Here is an 18,755-nt window from a genome sequence, read left to right on the forward strand (position 1 = left end):
AGCAAAGTGTCATCTGTGGTAGCTTTCTTTCCATCCTTCTCCCATTCAATCAGGCATCACACCTGTCAGGTTTACTTCTTTGATGTTTCTCTCCATTTCCATCTCCCTTCCCCTACCCCAGTTCAAGCTATCGTTATCTGTCTCTTGATTGATGTAGTAGGCTCCTATTTGGTCTCCCCACATCTCTTTAACCCTCCTTGAAACTTTCTTTCACAGAGTTGCCAGAGTATTCTATCTACAAACACAAAGTTGACTGTGCCATGGGCTGAAGCCCTTTGATGGTTTCCCCATTGTCATGAATCTGAAATGAAACTTATCTCACATTACATACAGGATTGTCTGGGAGTTGGGTACCTGCCTCCCTGCCTTTCTAATTCCCTCTTCTTGCATTTCCATTAATGCCAAATAGCATGTACTTGGCATGAGCACACCACCCTCTTTTCTTTCTCCTTCCTTTTGGTAATGCTAAGACTTTTTGTGGAACACATGTTCGCATTTTTCCTGATTAATCCCTATTCCTCCTCTAAAGTCTCTCTCCTCTAAAGCCTCCTTCTGCCCTGACAGTCCAGGTAACCTCACCCAGAGCTCCCTGAATACCCTCCCTTCTGACGTCACATTTATGCCTGTCTCCCCAGAGGCCTCGCAGCTTCTTGAGGGCAGAGACTGGGCCTCTTGTCACTGCATCTTCAATACCTTACCCAGTACTTGGCACATCAGAGGGCTCATTAACATCTTTGTTGATTAATGGAATGAACTGTCTGAGGGGCTTTTCCCCACTTTCCGCTACAGTGTCAACAGAGAATGTCTTCTGCCATGCCTTAGAGCAATTAATAAAAGATGAATGTTTCCAGGGACTCAGTCCCAGATCATCCCCTAGATGTGCCATGACCTTGCAGGTGCCATAAGAGCTGAGGCAGGAAAACAGCATTATGCCTCAGGAAGCAGCATCTCTTGGCAGTGACATGCATGTGGATGCTGCCAGGGCTAAGGTACATGGAAGTCAGGAGGGCTGAGGAAAACCCACAATAACCTAGAAGTGAAAACACATCTGGATAAAATGCTGCACTTCACAGCCTTCTTTGCAAAAAGGTGTGGTCATATGATTGAACTCTGTTCAGCAGGATTTCAGTGGAAACTGTGTGTTAAATTTGTGTCAAGTGTCCTTAAGTAGAGTGTGTGCTCTTCCCTTTTCTCCTTTTTTCTGGCTGGAATGTGAACATGTTGACTGGAACTGGGGCCACCATCTTGGACCACGAACTAACAATGAATGTAGGCCACTGAGGGAAGCACAAGGAGACAGAAAGTCAGGGTCAGTGACACTTGTAACTCCATACTGGTCTTGGGACACCTATTTCAGACTTTTATATGAGAGAGAATTAGAGTTCTTGTTGAAACTATTTTTTTGGTCATATGTAACCAAACCTAGTCATAAGAAATATAGGCAGTTTATACAACATTCCTCCCAAATTATGAGATTCTTAGTATCTTAACCTTATTCCTGGACTTGAAAGTATAACCTTTTTACTTATTCAAGATTTTACTCATTTAAGATTTGTGGAATAAAAGATCTCCAAACAGCAAAGTGAACTTAAGAATAGGGGCGCCTGGGTGGCTCAGTTGGTTAAGCGACTGCCTTCGGCTCAGGTCATGGTCCTGGAGTCCCAGGATCGAGTCCCGCATTGGGCTCCCTGCTCAGCGGGAGTCTGCTTCTCCCTCTGACCCTCTTCCCTCTCGTGCTCTCTATCTCTCATTCTCTCCCTCTCAAATAAATAAAAAATCTAAAATAAATAAATAAATAAAATCTTAAAAAAAAAACCTTTAAAAAAAAAAGAATAGAAAGCATTTTCAGGGTGCCTGGGTGGCACAGTTGGTTGAGTGACTGACTCTTGGTTTTGGCTCAGGTCAGGATCTCAGCGTCATGAGATAGAGCTTCAGGTGGGGGAGTCTGCTTAAGATTCTCTTTCTCCCTGTCCCTCTGCCCCTCCCTCCACTTGTTCTGTCTCTAAAATAAATAAATAAAATCTTTATTTAAAAAGACAGCATTTTCAGACAAATATCATAGGAAGACTCTGACATTTGAAGATAAAGAATGCTGGCGAATGCTCTCATGGCTTCTGATGGGGTCACACATTCTTTACGCTGGCCAACACTCTCTCCTCCCAGGAGTGTCTACATATTTAACTCAGTTTGGTGTGGTGTAGAGGCAAAACTGACGAGTGAAGGGACTGGGGTGGCAAATCTGAGGCTGCCAGATCTGTCTTGGAGTGAGGAGCCTCTTGGAATAGTCAAGGAGCCCAGAAGAGCCTCCAGACCATAACAATCCATCTCCTGAAAACATTTTACCACTCAGAGATGTGTCTGAATTAACAAACACTCCCTGAAAAGTTGCAAATGCATCCATCATCCATACAATATAGACGGTGATAATTGCTTTAATCAGACCCAAAATTAGCAGTGGCCAGTTGCAATGGAATGCAGTTTACAAGAAGATAGTAGTGGGGAGGAAAAAGATAGGGGTTCATTTGGGAGAAGGCAGGCTTGAATGGGACTTGGCAGCTACGAGTCTGCAAAACTGGGAGGAGAAGCATGTAAGAGGACTGGGAAAGACTGGGCCCATTCCCAGTTTGGCTCAAGGCTCCATCAGGGCCAGCGTGTACTTAAAATCCCCTCAAAAGTGCCTTGGCATGTCTTTGGTGCCTGCGAATGCCAGAGCTGCCATGTCAGGATTTGTTTGGAGGCTCTAAATCATGACCTACCCTGGATTAGCCCCCAGGCCCATTAGCTGATGATGGTGGCCATTTACTGAGTCCTATTGGTTGAGGAAACTGAGGCTCGGTTAGTTTAGGTAGTTCAGGAAGTTCACAAATAGCCAGTCTGACCCCACTTGTTATGGCCCCCCCAAATGCAGATATCCTTAGTACAGGGCAGCCAAAGGTCTTCCCATCCAGCTTCCCCTCATTCTTTCCAGCAGCTAGTGGGAAGACAAGAAGCAACAAGGGACAAGAAGTACTAGTTTTCTGTTGCAGAAGAAAGCAGAGAGACAGCCAGGGTCCTCTTCCCACATGACCTCTGCCCCCTGGTCCCCTCACCTCTTCTCCTTCCATCTTTTCTATTGTTCTTGGGAATTTTCAGTGCTTCCCAAACCCGGCTGCCCAGGGAAATTTTGAAAATATGGTTTCTAGGCCCCAACCCAGGAGATTCTAGTTCTGACAGCTTTGGTGGTTGTGATCTGCAGCCCAGGCTGAGGATTGAAGGGGATAGGGGGAGGGAGAAGCCCCAGATATCTCCTTCTCAGATGCAAAGGCCTCCAGTGTGTGCAAATGCTTTATGATCCAAAAAAACACCACCCCTGTGTAAAACCAATGAGATGAGTTGAGAGAAACCTCATTCTCTGTTTGATGGCTGATGTTGAAAATTTAATTATTTCAACAGACCAGGAAACTAGATTAAAAACCAAGCATTCCTTAAAATGCTTCCTGGTTTCTTTAAAATTTTATTCCCCTTGCATAATAGGGAAGCAATCGTGCTAAATTAGGAAAACATAGAAAAGCAGGTAAAATTGTCTTGGTCTTCCTTCACGTTCGCTTTCCTCTGAACAGGTACCCAGGATTCTCATTTTGCTCCACAGATGCTCCAGATACTGCCTCTGTATCCCTTCCTAACCTGATGCTTTACAGGCAATGTATCCTTCTCCTACCTCCACCTTCTTCACCCTAGACCCAAGTCAAATTCAAATATCCTCATGTTCACTTAGGCCAAGAGAGCAGTCTCTTGCAAAGCAAGCTAATAAGTGGATGCCCTTTGTGGCACTGGTTACTTCATACGTTCCCTGTAGAGTGCCACACTTCCTGAGCTCTTTGCCACCCACTCTGTTGGTTGATGATCTTAGTAAGAGGCCAGATGCAAAGGAACTCAATAATTTCCCTTAAGAAGAATGAAGAATTGGGCGCCTGGGTGGCTCAGTTGGTTAAGCGACTGCCTTCGGCTCAGGTCATGATCCTGGAGTCCCGGGATCGAGTCCCGCATCGGGCTCCCTGCTCAGCAGGGAGTCTGCTTCTCCCTCTGACCCTCTCCCCTCTCATGCTCTCTCTCTATCTCATTCTCTCTCAAATAAATAAATAAAATCTTTAAAAAAAAAAAAGAATGAAGAATTGATGAAAGACTCTAACCCCAGAAGCTTGGTATGTTCAAAGTCTAACTCCTGGTGAATAAAGATGAAAGTGCCGATGAGGACAGCAAGTCAGTTTTTCAGTGTCACCTTGAATCTATCATCTCAAAGTGTTTTCGGAAAAAATAATTGCATACCATATTCTGTTTAAGCAAAGTGGCAGTCATCTGTTCTTGAATGAACGTTCACGGATGGTGGAGAGATGGGTAGAGTGGCCTCTTGATCATTCCTACTCAGAAAGAGAGAGGTGTGACATGGGTCATTCAAAGTCAAATCCAACCTAATTTAAAGATACACACTCTGATTGGGGGTACCAGGAGGTTTGTTTTATGATCACAGAATGTTAGGGTCAGAAGTAATTTTTCAGAGTGTATTTTTCTTGGACTGATAGCAAAATTGGTTTGCCATCTCTGAGCACCCCTGCCAATTCACAGAAGAAGGAGGTAGCTCTGATGATTGCTGTGTGTTAAGGGCTGAGGAGAGGGCTTAAACACCATGAGGCAAATGGAGAAGAACTGGTGCTGGTGTCCCCCAGATCCCACTTCTGGTGCCCTTCAGTAATCAGCAAAATGGAACCAATTTTTGATGACTGAGAACACTACTGGTATTCCCACAGTTATTCGTTGTTCAGGATACACCACCCTAGATGAAGACCAGACTTACAGGATGGTACATTATACCCATTACATAGTGAGCAGCATCAACTAAAAGGCCCCAGAATATCCTGACAGCAGAAATGCAGGAATCACAAGTTAACCCACACGGTTGCGTAAGGCCTCTTTGTGAATATTAGGTAACAGTAAGATGCCCTTTCAATTCTTGCCCCACTGGGCTCCTCAATCCCTGGACGTCCACAGCCTTTTCTCTCTTTGGCTATTGTGACTTCAACATAATATAAAACCCCAAAGACCTCTGGCAACTCACTTCCCCACTGCCTCAGCTTTACCTGCCGACATGTACTTGCGGTGACACTCTCTTTGAAAGGTTGATCCTGCCATGCAGGTTTCTATTCTTAATTCAAACATTTCCATAAATCACATGGTGCTAGATATTTCCCCCATGATCCACACTTTGACTGGGTCTCTGTGTTTATAATAAAGCTATTATTTTAGGAGCATATTGAAAACGGGCCCAAAGCACCAAACCTGCAAAGTTTAAGGTCAACCCCCTGAACATGACAGGAGCTCAGTCTCTTCTTGGACCTTCTTGGTGTTGGCCAGAGATGTGGGTTTTGAAAGATGGTGCTCTAACTTCTCAGCAGGCAGGCTCCAGCCTGCAGTGGGAGTTGTTGGAGGCCTGACAGCCATTGCAGACTTCTGGGGTGGATGCCTAGCTATGCTGCTGTGAAATCCAACCATGGCAAGAAATTCTTTTCTCTTATGTATCGCTTTTTTATCAGATGAACATGTAATCTTTTCCTTTTTGCATCATGTATCACAAAGCACATTCACACTCAGTGGCCCTTTTCCTTCTGCTGCCATGAGCAGGATGAAGAGGATGAAGGCATGAAGGACTTTCTTGGGTGTCTAGAGCATGATGACCCCCACTCACCTCCCAAACCTCACAACTTCTTTACTACCATCTGCCAGGAGGCCATCGGAACAAATTTCATCAGCCACCATTCGGAAGCTAGGGCTCTCCCCCACATACGGCACTATTCGTCCTCTCTGTGGCCTCATCTCCCACTCCCTCCAACAAAGCAAACCCTACTCATGGAAGCCCCTGGAACTCACCTCCCTCATCCTCTTATGCTCTCTGAATCCCAGATGCACCCCAAGGGCACCGCGTGCCCCATAGCTCTCTGGGGTGATGGCTGTTCTCGCTCATTCGGCCCTTCGTGCCAGTGAGCCCGGAGTGGGCGCCTGGCGTTGTTCTTGTTCCTATTATTCCTCTTCCAAACCATCACCTTATCTCTTCCCTCCACTTCTCCCATTTGGAAGGTTCATTCCATCAGACTAACTCACTCGCTAATGCTTTTTTCTACAGTCACCTATAAACTCCAGAGTTGCTCACCCTCGTTTCTAGAAGGGTTTGGCTTCTAGAGCACTGTCACTCTCCAATGCTGCATTTATCACGATCCTTGAGGATTTTGTTCCCCACTTAGGTAATTCTTCTAACCCCTAGTCTCTGAGGCCCTTGGTCTCTTCTCAAATGACTGTGCCTTACTACACCTCATCTACAAATCTCATGGTCTTAGCCTTGTCACCTGGTCACAGCCGCTCACTGTACAATCCCATATGCTCAACTCAGGTACCTCCTCTGCTGATCACATACTCCTAGCTTTGCACTCGCTCCCTCGAGTATCTCAGCTTCAACCATTCTTCAATTCTGTTGGGATTGCAATAGGCTCCAATTGCTGTTGTAACAAATTACCACACATTTAGTGGCTTAAAACAACACAAATGTATTACTTTGCAGTTCCAGAGCACAGAAGTCAGAACCAGTTTCACTGGGTTAAAGTCATGGTGTCATCAGAACTAGTTCCTTCCAGAGGCTCTGAGGGGAGAGTGCATTTCCATGATGTCTTCAGCTTCTAGTAGTCACCCATGTTCCTTGGCTTGTGGCCTCTTCCTCCATCTTCAAAGTACATCCTTCCAATCTCTGCCCCTGACATCATTACATTGCTTCCCTCTCTGGCACTGACCCTCCTGTTTCCTTATTTAAGGACTCTGTGATTACACTGTGTCCACGTGGATACTCTAGGATAATCTCCCCATCTCAAGATCCTTAACTCAACCACATCTACCAAGTCCGTTTTGCCACAGAAGGCAACATTCACAGGCTCCTGAGGTTAGGATAGGGACATTGTTGGGGGATGGGCATTATTCAGCCTACCATGAGGACCTATAATTCAACGGTCCTACCACATTTTACTCATTCTCCTGCTTCCTCATACCTTTCTTAACCTGGGCTTAGATTCCATGACAAGCGTCATGACCAATCCCCTGCATATATCCTAGACTATCTTGTGTCTCTCTTCTTTCATTGTACTTGCCTGAAAACTCCCAATTTGCCTAATACAACTCTCTGAATTTTGAAAGCTAAACCTGATGATTTAAAATTCCTAGCCAATAAATTCATATGACTCAAGCCAGCCCACCCTATTTCTCTGGTCTTTCACTCACCCTCACTCCTAGATGATTATTACACTTTCTCTCTTTTTGCCTGATATACTTGCTTTTTATTTCACCGAAAGATGGAGCAATCAGGAGTCTCCCACCAGTCAGCAACCAACTGGCCTCTCTCTGTGCACATAGAGGACACTTTGCCTTCCCTCTAGTACTATGGAAGGATGAGGTTGTTCTTGCGGAAGACTAAACCCACTCCTCCTCATATCTCCTGAGTCCCATCCCTCTTCCCAGGCCATTATATTATGATTATTCTCCCTGTAGCAGACACTTCTATCTCTCCTGTGCTATTGTGTCCTTCCTGTCAGTATTTAATACTATAATATTTCCCAACTTAAAACAAAACAGCACTGTTTTGACCCCCTCCTCTATATATCATCAGTTCTCTGTTCTCTCTTTAGCAACACATTGAAAGATTTGTCTACACCGGCTTTCTCTGCTTCCTCTCCTTTAGGGCTGCTACTGGCACTTATGGTGTGAATTTTAAAGAGATTGTAAAAACAGTACAAATGAATTATCTCACAGTTTATGTAGGTCAGAAATTCAGGCATAGCATGGCTGGATTTGCTGTTCAGAGGGTCACTGGGATGAAATCAAGGTATTGGCCAGGACTGTGGTCTCATCTGGGCTTAGAGTTCTCTTCCAAGCTCACTGATTGTTGGTAGAATTAGGATTTTTGTGGTCACAGGACTGAGATCCTATTTCCTTTCTAGCCATTATTGGAGGACCTCTCTCAGCTCCTAGAGGTACCCACAGTTCCTTCCCTGTGGCCCCGATAAGCAGTTTGCTTTATGTGGACAAGTTGGAGCGTGTCTCTCTGATTTCTTCTTTTCTATTAATGGGAGAAAACTCTTACTTTTAAGGAGCTTAAGTGATTAAGCAGGGTCCACCCAAATACTCTCCCTAAAGGCCAACTGATGTGAGAACTTACTTACAACCGCAAATTTCACAGTAGTACCTTAATATTTAGTACTTATACCAGTGATTGAGTGAATAACTGGGAGAACATAGTAGTGTGCCCAGGAACAGAATTTGGGTGGCAGTCTTAGAATTCTGTCTACTCCAGGCAGACAAATTACAGAAAAAAATCATCCTTTCTTCTGGGCTGACACCCCATCCAGCGTGGAGGACTTGACCAGTGAAGCTCCGCTGGAAAGTTTGATCTTCACTTGCCCCAGAGTGGGGTGACTTTGTGCATTCTCTTCATGGCGGCCCTGCTTTCTCCCATGTGCTCTAATTGGGTGTGTCTCACCATGCCACAAAAATTACCCTTTTCAACATTAACGGTGACTTCCATGTTGCCAAACCCAATGCTCAGTTCTTCACATTATGCCTGTTATGGACTGAATGTGTCTCCCCAAAATTTATAAGTTGAAGTCCTAACCACCAATGTAATGATATTAAGAGGTGGGAACTTTGAGAGGCAATTAGCTTTATATGAGACCATACAAGTGGAGCCCTCATGATGGAATTAGGGACCTTACAAGAGGAGGAAGAGACACCATCATTTCTTTTGTGCCATCTGAGGTCAAAGTAAGAAGGTGGCCATCTGCAAGCTGGGAAGTGGGCTCTCAGCAGGAACTGAATATGCTTGCACCTTGATCTTGGAGTTCCCAGCCTCCAGAACTGTGAGAAATAAATGTCTGTTGTTTAAGCCACCAGCCTGCGGTATTTTGGTATAGCAGCCTGAGCTGACTGAGATAATACTTGACCTACAGCATCATTTAACAGTCTACCACTCTCTCCATCAGGACACACTTTCTTCTCTTAATTTTCTCTTAACACTATTCTTTGATTCTTCTTCCCCATGATTAGCTATGCTTTGTCAGTCTTATTTCTAGATTTCTGTTCACTCTTTCTGAAAACCTTTGGGGCTCCTTAGGTCTCAGTCCTTAGATTTCCTCTCTTCTCCATCTAGACTTACTCTGACTCTAGACTTGCTCTATCCCTAGTGTGTATCTTCTGCTCACATTTGTACATCCAATTGGCTCCTAGACATGTTGGACATTTCCAACCAGTCTATCTTGAGTGTAGCATGTCCCAAATCAAGCTTATGCATCAATCCCATGGCAAAAACCAATCACAAAAACAACTAAAAAAAACCTATTCTTGAAATGTTCCTTTTAAATAAATGACATTTTTGCAGGCTAAACACCTCAAAATCATCCCTGAGTGTGCTCTTCTGTCATTTCCACATCCAATCTATGAGCAAATCCCACTGACTCTATCTTCATAAATAAGTCCAGAATCTAACCCTTTCTCCCCTGGACCCAAGTCACCACCATCTTAGCCTGGATTACTGCATTAGACTTCTAAATGTTCTTCTTGTTTGTACTCATGCCTCTCTATGATCATTTTTCCACATAGCAAACAGAGTTAACCTTTTAATCAGAACATCACATCTACTCAAGGCCTGCAATAGTTTCCCACTCAGAGGAAAAGATAAATCCTTACAAAGACCTCCATGGCCCTAGATCTCTGTCACCTCATTGCCGACCATTCCTCCCCCAACTCCCTCTGCTCTGGTTCTGCTGGTCCTTGTGCTGTTCACGAATCCTCCAACTGAAATCTTTCTCAAGATCTTTACTCCTACTGATACCCCTGCTTGAACCATCTTTCCTGCCAGATTACTGCATAGCATATTCTCTCTCTTTAGGATCTTGTTCAAAAGCTACCCTCTCTGGCACATTTTGTCCCTCATCTTGCTTTTTCTTGGTTTATCACCATTGGATGTATAGACTTTTGTTTATCTGGTTTGTATCATCCAGCCATCACTCTACAATGTTCATGAAGGTAGAGAGTTATTTGTTTTGTTCATTGATATATCTTTAGTGACTTAACAGAGTAGGTTCCAGTAAACATTTGTTGCCTAAGTAAATACATTTTAATCATATCACAACTTTTTTGAAGTTAATACAAGTAATAGAAATTAATAACTGGAATAAGGTTGTCATATCATTTTAACAAAACACTAGATGGAAACAATTTATCAGGTAAAAATATTTGTATTACGGAACATTTAATGATGACAATCTGCAATACATTCTTTCTTACCAAGTAAGTAAAAGTATTTTAAAAACCTCCAATGAACCAACTTTTGGTTTCTACTGACTCATAACTGGTTCTGTTATAGCCATTAAACCAAGATTACTCATAGCCCCCAAAATTATTTTCAATCTGGTATTTAGTACAGAAGTTAGAGCAATTATCAAAACTAGTTTTTACACAGAGCAGCAGGTTCCCTTTGGAAAACACATTCCCACTTATCAAAGAATGACGTTTTCTCAAGGGATTTGAACATCATGTCCCTAATACCAACTCTCTTCCTAAAGGGAATTTGGAAAGAGCCCTTTTTTCATGTTGACAACCTCCAGATTTGAATTACTCATCAAAAGATTGATCACGATTAGCCAAATGCAAAAGATTCAGAGCATGAAATCATGAATTCTAACTACTCCTTCTAGAATTTGAGACTCTTTAAATTCACATTGGTGTCTTGGCAGTCAATTTATGATATGCATAAACAAGAACTCATTTTTCTGTAATTTGAATATGGCCTTCATGCCAAAAAATCGTAGCATAAATTTTTGAAAGGCACTCTGGAACTAAATTAAATCTTTAAAATTCTTGGTTCAAGCTTAATGAAGTTACCAAAAGTGTCTCGCTTTTAAAAAGTTTGGCAATAAGTAACCCTGGAAAACAGTATGGAGGTTCCTCAAAAAGTTGAAAATAGAGCTACCATACGATCCCAAAATTGCACTACTGGGTATTTACCCAAAAGATACATATATAGGGGCCCGAGGGGGTATGTGCACCCCGATGTTTATAGCAGTGATGTCCACAATAGCCAAACTGTGGAAAGAGCCAAGATGTCCATTGACAGATGAATGGATAAAGAAGATGTGGTATATATATACAATGGAATATTATGCAGTCATCAAAAGGAATGAAATCTTGCCATTTGTGAAGATGTGGATGGAACTGGAGGGTGTTATGCTGAGCAAAATAAGTCAGTCAAAGAAAGACATGTATCATATGACCTCACTGATATGAGGAATTCTTAACCTTAGGAAACAAACTGAGGGTTTGTTGGTGGGAGGGAGGGGGTGGCTGGGTGATAGACATTGGGGAGGGTATGTGCTATGATGAGCGCTGTGAATTGTGTAAGACTGTTGAATCATAGATCTGTACTTCTGAAACAAATAATACATTATATGTTAAAAAAAAAAAGAAGAAGAAGATAGCAGGAGGGGAAGAATGAAGAGGGGTGGAAATCGGAGGGGGAGACGAACCATGAGAGACTATGGACTCTGAGAAACAAACTGAGGGTTCTAGAGGGGAGGGGGCTGGGGGGATGGGTTAACCTGGTGTTGCGTATTAAAGAGGGCACATACTGAATGGAGCACTGGGTGTTATACGCAAACAATGAATCATGGAACACTGTATCAAAAACTAATGATGGAATGCATGGTGATTAACATAACATAATAACAAAGAAAAGTAAAAAAAAAGAAGTAAAAATTTAGCAATTAGTAATTTAAAGTTTTGCATGTCCTGTGATTTATAAACTTTGCTTCTAGAACTTTCTCCTAAGGAAATAGTTCTGTAAATAGAATTTAAATGGAAAATGTACAGACTTTGTGAACAGACAGACCTGCGTTCGGACTCTGGCACCAATATTAATACCATATGCACTTGTATAACATCCTCTGTATCCATGTTTCCCTCTGTAAAAAGATCATACATCTTCCAGGATTGTTGTGAGAATTGGAGTTGTTAGAAATATAGTCCCTTAGGCAGGTCTATGTGTGGTATATACACAAATGGAGTATTATTCAATCAGATAAAAGAATGAAGTATTGATACATGCTACAATACAGATGAACCTTGAAAACATTTTGCTAAGTGAGAGATGCCACTCACAACATCACATATTTATGATTCTATTTCTATGACACATCTAGAATAGGTAAATCCACAGAGACAGAAAGCAGATGAGTGGTTTCCATGTACTGGGAGGAGAGAGGAATGGGGAGTGATTGCTTAATGGGTATGGGATTTCCTTCTGGGGTTTTAAGAAGGTTCTAGAATCAGACAGTGCTTATGGTTGCACAACATTGCAAATGTGCTTCAGGACACTGAGTTGTACACTTTAAAATGCTAAAATGGTAAATTCTATGTTATGTATATTTTGCTACAGTAAGAAAAATGTTACCTGAAGGAAAATAAATTGCAACATTCTGTTCACAGTAAAATTGTATTTATAGTCATCTGTATCTACACACACACACACACACACACACACACAGGAATCTATACAACCAAATATTAGTGGTGGTTATCTCTGACATCACAGTTTTTTAAAAAAAAGTCATCTGTATTTTTTAATTTTAAAAATTAAGCGTCTGCCTTCGGCTCAGGTCATGATCCCAGGGTCCTGGGATCGAGCCCCGCATCAGGGTCCCTGCTCAGTGGGAAGCCTGCTTCTCCCTCTCACGCTCCCCCACTTGTGTTCCCTCTTTCGCTGTCTCTCTCTTTGTCAAATAAATAAATAAAAATCTTAAAAAAAATAAGAAATGAAGTTTAAGGGGCAGGAGGTGGGGGGGAGAGGGAAATAGGTGATGGGGATTAAGGGGCGCTTGTCGTGATGAGCACCGGGTGATGTATGGAAGTGTTGGATCACTCTGTTGTACACCTGACACTAATATTACACTGTATGTTAACTAACTGGAATTAAAGTAAGAACTTAAACAAATTTAAAGAGAAATGGAGTTTAAGGACAATGACTCAAGAAAATAAAAGTGCTGAATAAATAACATGAAAGTAAACCCAAGACTGACTTGCACTGTAAGTTTATAAAATAAAAGTGTTCAGCATTATTTCATAATTGCTACCTGCCTGATCACAGCTCTGAACTGCGCTTGGCTGCATAGAGCCATTCTGCCTTGTGCACCAGAATTTATAAAGAATCAAGTCCCGTACTTAACATCTAATTTGCAAATCAGCAGAGTGGGCATAAGTCTAGAGAGTAAGCAGGAATAATGGCCCCTAAATCACAGCATGACAAGATAGCTGTAACGCTTACCATTACAGTATATATAACTATAAAAACCTCATTAAAAAAAAAAAATGTCCCTGTTCACCTCCCTCCAAAGGAGAGCTCAAATACCAGATGGTGAGATTCCAAGCAAGATATTTGGCAACTCTACTTATAATTGCCTTTATTTCTCTCAATAGCCCCATGAGAAAGAGATCATTATTTGTATTTTACATACAATAAAATTTGGACTCAGGTGAGTCACCTCTTTGGGTTCAGAATGCTAGCAGATGGTGGACCCAGAATTCAGACCCATGCTCGTGGGAGCCTGCAGCTCATGCTCTGCCCACAGTGACATACAGCCTCTTGTCATCTGATGGAGGGGGAGGCACATGCTCCAAAAGGTAACACGACTGGACTGAGGTCACAGCAAATGTGTGATAAACTTGGGATTTGATCCCAAGTTTCCCAGTTGAGTGAATTTCCATAAAGCTCATCTGCCTCCCAGGCATTTCTCAAGGGTGCTGACTACATAGATGCCATTGCTTCAAGAGAGGCATCAAGAAGACCACAATGCAATACAACCTCGAAGAATTAGTGAAAAGATAACTGGCACTTTAGAATAAGTGTATCTCATGGGCCAAGGGAATAATGGCTCAACTAGGAATGAAGTTCTGACATGAAGTTATAAAACGTTCCAAGTTGAAGCAGATGCAAAAATTTTATTTCAAATGGTATGATGATGTAGGGATAACGCTGATAGGAGATCTACATAAAAATCTGAGCTGTCATACAAAATGAATGAGCCCTCTTAAAGACCGAACAAGACAAAACACGGTACGAGCCTTGCAGGCAGACCCCACTGCCGGCCTGGTGAGCTATCCGGAGCCTTTGTTCCAAGGATGCAATCCACGTGTGAGCAGATTTTGATATACGAACCACATCCCCCTTGGCCTCCATGGTAGGCAAAAGGTGACACTTATTTAGATCATGTTCTCTAAACACATTCATAAGAATGTGTTCAGTGTGGAACTTCTTAGCCTAAAGAGAGAACATTAATCATTTTTCTTCATTTGCAACCATTCTAACATAGCTGATTATTCTCCCCAAGGACCCTACCCTGGGTTGTGTTTTGCATGCTCCCTCATGCTTCTGAATACCTTTAGAACCCTGCTTGGAGCCCATCTGGGGGCTCTGCAAAGCCACATGTCAACCAGGTGGCCTTCTTTACCCTCGATGCCTTATTGCAAGCATTGACACTAAAATTACATTCCATTACCACGTCTCTGACCATGTTGCCCCTTCTTTAAATATCTGACCTGCTCTTTTTCTTCAGTACATTCTAAATGAATTCAGATTCAGTGACTTGACCTCCCAACTCTTCCATGTGTCACTTCCCTGCTTCTGCCAGCCTGTGCCTCCCGTTCTTGTTTCATATCACACCTCCCCCCCCTTTTGATCAGTCCCTCCCTTGGCTCCTTCTCGGCTGCCCTTGTAGATTTGTGCTCGGATTTTTTCAGGTGCTTCCAGTCATGACAACCCTTATGGCAGAAACACTTTCCATCTCAGACGCCAGCCTCTCTCTCTATCCTACACTTGCAATTTCAGTAACACTCACTTCCTTGGTGAAACCCTCCTACACGCCTCCCAGGTGGTGCGTTGTCCTCTTAGAACCTCCTTGGGTTCCATTCCCTTACCCCCAAACCTTTTCACGGGATGCTGGGATTCGGTCAACTAAGGGGGTGCCACAATGATTTGAGTAACTTCACTACACTTCCAAGCATGAGAACGTAGGCCAGAGAAGCATGGCTTCCCCATTCATTCATTCATTCATTCATTCATTCATTCATTCTTCAACACATTTGCTGAGAAATTATTATACATCAGACATTATGGGTGTGTGGGTATGTGATTATGTTTATGGGTATGTCATAAAGGGTCATGGCAGAGATTCTCAAACTTCCTTGTTCGTGGCACTCTTAATGTCTCAGTAATATTTTCATGACATCCCTGGACTTGTGAAAGTACTAACTAATAGTTCTTTGTTTAATTAATAGATAAAAACAACTTCATAAATGCTTATTTTAATCTCATTTCTAAATAACCACAATTACATATTAATGAGATGTGTGTGCCTTTTGAGCGCTGCACAAATTCTCAATCCTTGGAATCAGATTGGACACTGCTTCATTTCCCATCCCATACTGATCTCATGTTTACTTGCCTTTCGTGACAGTAAACGGTAAATGTGAAGCTGAACTACTTCAAGCTATAAGTTCGTGTCATGCCTGATGATATGTTGCTGTGTTTCTCTCAAAATTTAAAATATACCACAGGACAGGGTGCCTTGGTGCACAGCTGGGGAACCATGGGGACATGGCTTCCATTCTCCTGGTCTTTATAGTCTGACAGAGGAGAGAAGTCATATAAATAAGGGAGAATGGATTAAGTGCTATGGGAAAAGTCAGTAGGGTAGAGCAGAGTTTCTCTTTGTGATTTCGTGGGCTGACATAATGTCAAAATAAATTCTGGTATATATGTGAGATTGCTTACTTTTTATGTTACCAAAAAGGACTTTAAAGTCAAAATATATATCACCTTCTACTATTATAATTATTTTAATTATTTTTTAAATTGAAGTATAACTTCCATATGGTAAAATGCATACATCTTAAGTGTTCAGTTTGGTGAAATTTTACATATATAAACACCCACGTAACCATCACCCAGATCAAGAAATAGAATCACCTAAGAGGTTCCCTTAGGCTCTTTCCCAGTGAATTTTTCAGTTAATACCTCAAACTCCCATTCACCACCCCAACCCTCCACAGTGAGGTAACCATTATATTGATTTTTATCCCTATAGACTAGTTTTACCTGTTCTTGAATTAATTGTAAGTGGAATCATACAGTGCACAAGTTTCTTTCTCAGAATAATGTCTGTGAGATTCATTCACATTGTTGCAAGCATCAGTAATTGGTTCCTTTCTCTTGCCAAATTATATTCCATTGTATGAATATATCACACCATTTCTTATTTATTTTATTTTTATTTTTTAGAGAGAGGGAAAGAGGGGTGGGGAGGGAGAGAGGGAGAGGAAGAGAGAGAGAATCTTAAGCAGGCTCCACACCCAGAGAGGAGCTGGATGCAGGGCTCGATCTCATGACCCTGAGATCATGACCTGAGCCAAAATCAAGAGTTCAACGCTTAACCAACTGAGCCACCCAGGCACCACACCATTTAATTTTTTTAAATAAAAGATTTCTCAAACTGGAAAAAAATCATCCTTTTTACTTTCTTTATAGATGTGTTGCATTATGAATGCTTCCTTAAGCAATATATTATTTAGTTTTGTTTGCTTGTGAATTTAAGGAAATTGTATTATACCATTTTATAAGAATTACATTTTTTTTGCAAGTTCCTTTTTTCACTTCACATTAGATTTCTAAGGGTCATCCATATTCAAAACAAAACTACTGTTGATTCATTTTTAGTGCTGCATATTATTTCATTTAAGAAAATGTCACAATCTATATGTATTCTCCTGTTGGTGGTCATGGATGGGTCATTTGTATCCTAAATATGCAGAGACTTTTTTTTCCATTGGACAGTTTTAACTTTGCAAATTAATATGAAACATTTGCCATGATTTTTAAATCACCTTTCTCCTTTAAATATGTTTTAACCCCATCTCACTGAGGATTATTTTAGGTTCAGTCTGCAAACCTAAAGCAGTCCTAGTGTAGCTGCTATGCAGTATGTTCAAAATGGCTGGTCTTAGTTCATGGAGGACTCTCTCTCTGGCCTGTGGGTTAATGGTCCCATGGCTCCAAACAGGCACTGACCTTCCTATTAATGGTACCCAAACTTAAGAATCTTTCGCAAGAGCTTGTCACAAGAAGAGAAATAAGTAAAAGGCAAGTAAAAGGTGCCAAGTGAGGAACCTGCCATTTTTGTTGATGTCAAACACAGATCCCTTTAAGAGCGTAGTCAAGGAGCACCGTGATGACCAGCGGGAAAAAGTGGGAAGATTTTTCAGCTACAGGAGAAAAGTGTTAAGAAATGGAATGAGCTCTGAAATTAAAGAAGTCTATATGCCTTCAAACCCTCCTGGTTTCTTTATCTAATGGGAACGGTTTTGACTTTAGGCTTTACAAATTACTAATCCCCCAAAGGCTTACTGACAGAAAATAATAAGAGCTAAGCTAACCCAACTGTTATTGAATGTTTCCCAAGTAACAGGCATTCACGGAGCTAAGAGCTTTACATGGTTTATCTCATAGACAGCTACTGTCATTATCGGTCTCATTTTCTTGATGAAGTGGAAATAATTTGCCCAAAGTCCTATAGCTAGTATATAGCAACACTGAGTTTAAATCCAGCTCATCCTGACTCCAGAATTTGTGTTTTTAGCCAGACACTACTGTGCCCCTGTGCACCTGCTTGCCCAGCTGCCAAGAAGTCTCTGTGTCCCATTGATATTGTGGATATGGGGACTGGAGACTGAACAAGGCCCTGTTCAGGGGACAGTTCACCTCTCTTTAGTGTGGTGGGCCTATGTTTCGGTGCTATGATGAAGTCTTGACTTGTGTTCAAACACTTTAGCTTAAGAACAAACGGCCAATGCAGAGGATTCGAATATAAGTCACAGTTACGGAAGAACAAATTCTGGACATTCTATTAGGAGCTTTCACGAGTATTATTTTATTTTATCATAACACCAACCCTGTGAGCTTGAGCGTAAAATCCCCATTTTATGGCTGAGAAAACTGATGTTCAGATATATTACTTGAGGCATATGTTTCGGAGACAGGATTAAACCCATGGCTCAGCATCTATATCCAGAGCTTTTTCTGTGAACCCGCAAGGCCAGAGGAAATCTTTAGAATAGGACTCATCACTAACTAGCTCTTCCTGAAATTTTGAACTCTTTCAAAAACTCAATATTTGGGACTTTTCAGTCTGTTGGAAACCAGGTTTTATTTAGTCTTTTTAAAATCTGTGTTTAGAGTAGCTTTAGGATCTGGCTAGATCTAGAAGAGGAAGATGAGGGCTCCAAGGTAAATCACATGTGCCATATCTTAGGGTACCAATGAGTTTGTACTGTCTTTCCTAAAAAGTATCACCTCCCTGTTTCCTGCTAAGATCGAATGGGAAAATGCAAAAGCCCAATATTAACACTGGTTTACTGAGAACCATTTTGAGGGCACCTTTTGACTTTACAACTACAACCAACAATAACTAAAGTAAGTGGACAAACTTTGGAGTTTCAAAGACCTGGGAAGTAACTTCCTACTAAACCTTTGACCTGAATTGGGGAGAAGGGCTACCGATTTGTGCAACATGGCCCTGCCTTCTTCCACAGCTGTTGAACAAGGGAGGACACACGACGGAACCAATTAGTCTTCCTTCTCTGGGAAT

Source organism: Zalophus californianus, chromosome 3 (assembly GCF_009762305.2).
Source record: "Zalophus californianus isolate mZalCal1 chromosome 3, mZalCal1.pri.v2, whole genome shotgun sequence".
NCBI lineage: Eukaryota > Metazoa > Chordata > Mammalia > Carnivora > Otariidae > Zalophus > Zalophus californianus.